The sequence below is a fragment of the Cavia porcellus genome, unplaced genomic scaffold (genome assembly GCF_034190915.1).
Source record: "Cavia porcellus strain 051 isolate PalLab524CR breed Dunkin Hartley unplaced genomic scaffold, mCavPor4.1 scaffold_13, whole genome shotgun sequence".
In the NCBI taxonomy this organism is placed as follows: domain Eukaryota; kingdom Metazoa; phylum Chordata; class Mammalia; order Rodentia; family Caviidae; genus Cavia; species Cavia porcellus.
The window spans coordinates 30643494-30649695 of NW_026947496.1; positions in this window are offsets into that span (position 1 = coordinate 30643494).

Below are 6202 nucleotides of genomic sequence, written 5' to 3' on the forward strand. Positions count from 1 at the left end.
CAAATATGCTAATGAAAAAAATAATAGATAATAAAAATAAATTGTTCCTGGTCAATTCATTAGAAAGCAGTGCACTCCGAGAGCATTGTTCTGGCCCTCCTGGAGTGATTTTGCTGAGCTGCATTTGGCGTTAGTGCTTGATTTTACAGCGGCTCTGTCCAACATGGCCTGGCCTCTTCACTGAGCCTGGAAGTGCTGACCTGGCCCCTGCCTTGCCCGTCATCTCCCCTGGAGAAACCTGAAGGGATATTTGTCTCACCTCTTACTGATAAACATCTTTCCTTTTTTTTCCCCCTCCTGGATGCTGCAAATTCTGTTTCCTTTGCTGCTAGAACATTTAAAGCCAATTTATGGCCCTTTTTTGTGGCCTAACCTACCACAATTTCATCCTATTTTCCACTCTATCCTTTTCTTGCTCTAATTTACTCTTTTATTGATTTTTACCCTCTTTTGGGGAGGAAGGTTTTAAATCATGTTAACTGTTTGAAAATTGTAATTAATTCTCCAGAATGAATGTAAAAGGTAAGCTTTTCTAAAATTCAGTGAGACTTGTAGGAATATGTAATATAAAACTAAACTGATCTCACATAGGAAGGCAATTGAAAATCAATATCTAAATGTGCTAACATGCTTAATTTGAGAAAAGGCATACCAAATCATAAAAATGAGTAAAAAATAAAAATGAAGAGTTTGTGTTTCCATTCTTCACGTTAAGCGGAAAGACATGAAAGAAGTTGGAAAGGACCTGCCATGTGGGCTGTCACCCCCACCTGGGAGAGAACTAACACCAACCACCAGCAGATTTCATGGGGCAGTTTGCAGAATGTGATCAACACCTTTCCCATGGCAGCATTTGGAAAACTCAATTTGAAATAATATTGGGCAAAATAAATGATTTGGACATCTCAGACTGGCATCTTTGTGTGGGATGAAAATGGGCTGGCAACCATAAGTACCCCTGTCTATGGCTTTAACACGGTTGCAGGTCCCATGGAATTTGACTCTACACATAGTGGCGACTATCCGACAATCATATATCCCACCAACCTGAGCCAGGGTGTAAAAGAGCAAAGTCTCTATCTCTGGCCCATCTGGAGGTCAGTGATTCCCAACTTCAGGGATCACATTCTTGAGATTAGCATAAGAACTACAAACTTTGCCTCCAGAAGAGATAAATGTACACACAAAGCATTTTCATGCCTATAGCTTTTCCCATGCTTATTTTACGGAACACAGAAAAAGATTCTGGGTCTACTATACCACACTACATTATTAGAACCGTAATTCTGATTTCGCTATTTCCAGCAAAGCTGTACCATGTTACCCACCACCAGCAGCCAGTGCACAGAGAGGGGGAGGCTGGACCAGAAGGTGAGGTGAAGGCAGGCCCAGGTGCTGCCTGTGAGCCCACCATCCAGCCCAGCACTCTTTGCCAGCGATCTATACTTCTGTGAACAGCCCAGTTTAGTCATGGCTCCAACTCTCCAGTGGTGCAAAAGTGACATGCATTTCGTAGAAATGGTACTTCAAATTTTGAATCTGATCTTTTCCCAGGCTAGGAGTATGAGGTCTGACACTCTTCCAGGTCTGGATAGCAGTCACGCCTAGTCATCCATGGATCATGTTATGGTTGATATCCAGATGCCCCTCAAGGGTTAGAACTTTGGGAAGGTGATTGAATTATGGGAATTTAGGGCTTATTTGCTCTTAGGAGGTGGAGTCTGACAGGAAATGACAGATCACTGTGGGAACATGGCCTAGAAGAGTTTATCTCCCTCCCCAGCTCCTCTCTTTGCTTTCCGTGTCCTGGACATCATGAAGTGATCAGCTTTGCTCTGCTGTCTCCCTCTACCATGCCATTCTGCTCTGGAACAGCCAACCATGGGCTACACCCATGAGTCAAATAAACCTCTCCTATTTAAATTGTGGGTGCTGGGTGTTTTATCTCAGTGATGAAAAAGTGACTAAGATCAGTCACAAGGGAAGCAACATCCCAGTGTGCTGTGCTGCTGGGCTGTGATGGCCAATAGACCAGATGTGCTAACTACATCTCCAACTTAAGATATTTACCAGGAAAAACTCCACTATATGTCGCACATCTCTCCCATAATCCTATGAGCAGCTCTTCCCACTCACTGGTCCCCTCCATCATGAGTGCAATAAATCTTTGATATGTGTTTATTCTAATAAATGAATCATCTGACAGAAAATAGGGACTTCACTGAGCCAAAGAAAAATATTTATCAAAGACAGGAGTAACCTGCCTAATTTGTTGAGGAAGAATCTTAGAAAAGAAATGGGTAAGAGTGGGGCATTAGACAGAAGATGTGGTGTGGCATTGGAGGTTAGAGACACTAATGTCTGAGACTGAGAGGAGGCAGCAGGTCTGTGAGGTGGCACAGGTGACAGTGATGGATCGAGTGCAGGGTCCCAGGCTGCTGACCCTGTTCTGCACTGCCATCAACCACAATAGAGATTAAAGTGCTGTTCTGATGGCAGCTTCCTCTTCAATGCTTCGAGGACAAGGATGAGACCCCTAGGAAACCTCTTCCAGATGATGCTAGGTGTCAGCATGACCCACACCACAGCTTTCTGTCAGTGCACAGACACTGTAGGACACACTCTGCTGACAGTACAGAATTTTCCAAGCAGATAGTATTTGTACAAAATGCATGCACTACTGAGGAAGCAATGGCTTGGTTTTATCTCGAATAGAAAACAACATCAGAGACTGACCTTAGTAAGCTTATCAAAAAGAAAACTTTCCTGTACATGCATATAATAAAATGCAGATTGGGGTTGTTGTTTCTTTTTTTACTTGTGTTTTTTGTTTCTTTGTTTTGAGTGGAGGTTAGATTATTTTTGGTTTTTGATTTGTTTTCTCACAGTACTGGTGATTAAACTGAGGGCCTATATCCCCAGTCCTTTTTTATTTTTTTAAATTTTGGTACAGATTCACTAAATTGCTAAGTTGCCAGGGTGAGTTCAAACTTGCAGTCCTCCTGATTCATCCATTGTACCACCATATCTGGTTCAAGTAGTAAAGATTTTAACCTTACTCAGTGGGGAGTCTGGCCTTTGACTTCCACCCCTGGTGAAAGATCACTAAGCCCTGGGAATGTCATACTGATGACTTCTTTATGGAGTGAACCCTTGAACCACACTAAAATGTCCACTGTGATTTAGGGCTTTGTCACCCAATCAGTTCAACCTGTGGGATGGCTGGAGACTGAGGTCAACCAGGTGGGCATTTGACCATGGAGCCCAGTCCAGATGCTACCAAGGCCTGGCCAGCACCCTGTGTTTGCAAAACTCAGTGCAAGTGCCACACATGGTGGCTGGGAGGGAACCATGCTATTCTTGGCTGTGCGGGAAAGGAAGAGCAGGAAGCCCCTGTTTTTCTGGGCTCTGCCCCCCACCTCTTCACACAACTGCCTTTCATCTGATTTTACTGCAGTAAATATAACCATAAACACATCTGTTTTCAGGCATTCTGCCCATCCTTCTAGAGAATTAGCAAGCCTGAGGGTAGTCTTAGTGGCTTTTGGACCCTGACAGTGCAGTGATGGCAGGAGACCGTGCACTTCACTGAGAAGCTGAAATGCAGTATTTTACAGTCACTGTCACTTCAAGTCACTTCTGCTGGAAACAGCCCATTAGCCTTTCCCTTCTCTGTACAGATCATTTGTCTTCTTAAAATAGAAAAACTCATTCATAATAGAGTGATCCTGGTATGGAAGGATAGGGATTAATATTCATGAAACATTTAATGGAGGCCCAGGAGGTGGTTTCACCTCAGGGTAAAGAACTTTGCTGCAAATTTAAAAAGACCAGAACTGTGATTGGATGCTTTACCACCCAGGAAGTGGAGTTTCTTGCTGGAGACTGACACTGGCCTGAAGGGCCTCAGTCTACCCCACAGAAGGTGCTCAGCACTGGCCTCGTGACCCCCTCTTCTTTTGGAAGTGAGAGTAACCTTTTAAAATTTACCCATCACCAGCCCAGCCTGACTGCACCTTGACCAGTCAGGAACGGAGTGACCTCAGCCTTTGGGCTGTTTGGAGACAGCCCTCTCAACCAACCATCTACTCCAGGTCGGAAGTGGCCTGAAGGACCATTGAGTTAAGCCCTTTGGTAATGAGGAAACTGAGCCTCAGGGCCTAATTGGTACCCTGAGCCCCGGCTCCAGCCTCCCCCACTTAGGACAATTCCACTTGGGAGCAAGAAGTGTTTTCTCTTCTGCTTCTCAATTTCCTCTCAATTTTTTTTTTTTTTTTTTTTTTTTTTTTGTCTTTTTCGTTTTTATCGGTATCAGGGTTCGAACTCACGACTGCCTGCTTGCAAGGCAGGCGCTGAGCTAAATCCCCAGCCCCTCCTCCCAATTTTTATAATGTGCATTTTGTTGTTTCTAAGGTAAAAATCTAAAATCATATATATGTCTAAATACTGAGAAGTTTAACTCTATTTAGTGTGGCATGCTTCAGGATACCTCCCCTATTCTGGTCCCCACCTCGCCAAAGTCCTCTGGTTGTCACTATTCCTTGATCTTAAAATGAAGATCTCAGAACTGAACTGGGACATGGCTCAGAAGAATCAAGGCAGAACTTGTATTAACCGAATGATGACCTGGACATGGGCTTACCCTGGGCCCAGGGAGGTGGTGCAGCACTGTGGGCAGCTTTCAGCAGTTAGTTCGCACTGTGGCCAGTTGGATTCTCCAGTTCTCTTTCACATTAATTGCAAAGATGTTACTTCATTGTTTAAAATCTACACCAAACCTGACACTGATCTAAATGGCATTTCACTTGTTCATGGGCACAGATCACCAGTCCTGGATGCCAAGCTTATAAATCAACTTTCGTTGTTGATATGAAAGCTTTTCTGACAGCTTCACTCTATCTGCAGATCTGACAACCAAGTTTTCTACTTCCGAGCATCAAGGTACAGGAATAGAATGCCCATTCTCCATAGATTTTTGTATCAAAACCAAAAAACATTAAATGTGCCCCTCTGCAAGGCAGCACCTGCCGGCAGGGGGACAGCCAGACCCCAGCCTTTCCTCATGAGTGAACACCACTTTCAAACTGCGGGGGAAGAGAACAAGGATCCACCAAGAAGCAAGCCCTCCCTGTGAACCAGCACCATGTGCAGGCTGCTGCTGGCAGGGGGACAGCATGTGGGCTGGGAAACAAGAAGAGCCAAACCTCCCCTTCCCTTCCTGTAAGCGACCCACTCATTCAGAGTATCACAGGCTGTGATGATGGCTGTTGAGGTGAAATGCAATGTGATGCTTGGGGTGTTTGGTGTTTCACTGATTCTGCAGGTCTAGTGCTAGTGGTCTGACCATCTATTCAGAGGATGATGACATGCATTATACCATCTCTGGGGGAATCTCCTTTTAAAGGTGGTGGCCTTCCCTGTTATCTTGTTTTTGAAGTCTTGTATCATTTTAGTTGTTCTGTTGGGTTGGGTTTTATTCTGTTTTGTTTTGTTTGATTTTATTATATCCAATGGCATGGGCAGCTATTTCAAAGATAACAAGATATATTATGGTAGCCATTTTGGATTTACTATTGTCTTGTTTTGAAGTCCTTTATTGCATTCATCATTTTCTTCTTATTGGCTCTATTCTGTTCTGTTTTGTTTGATTTTTACTATGTCTGAAGTTATCTGCAGCTATTTTGAATATAACAAGAGGCATTATGGTAACCGTTGTTGATTTTATATTGTTTTGAAGTCCTGTGTCATACTTGTTTGTTTTGATTGGTTTTATTCTGTCTTATCTTGCTTGGATTTATTACCCTTTTAAAATAAAATAAAATAAAATAAAAACATTAAAGGCTGTCTACATATTTCTCTGAGGTATTGGTGGCATTTGGTGCCCTATGTAGGCAGGGGTAGTATGAGTTTGGCATGAGCCCTTTGGAATGAGCTCATGTTCTGAGCTGTCTCTGTGCCATTGTGCTAATAGTCACAAACCATGTGTTCAACCATCAATCCCAGGAGTTTTCTGGAAGTCATGTCAAGCAAACTGACAGTGACTACTACATTTTCTTTGTCAACAGTAAAGAAATATCTGCTGATTTCCATCTTTACAGTATTCTGCAATTCTCTATAATACCTCAAAACTCAGGATATAAGTTCTAAGCACACCCCGGAGTCCTGAGCATCTTCAGAGCCTCCCTCTGTGGATTGCCTGGGT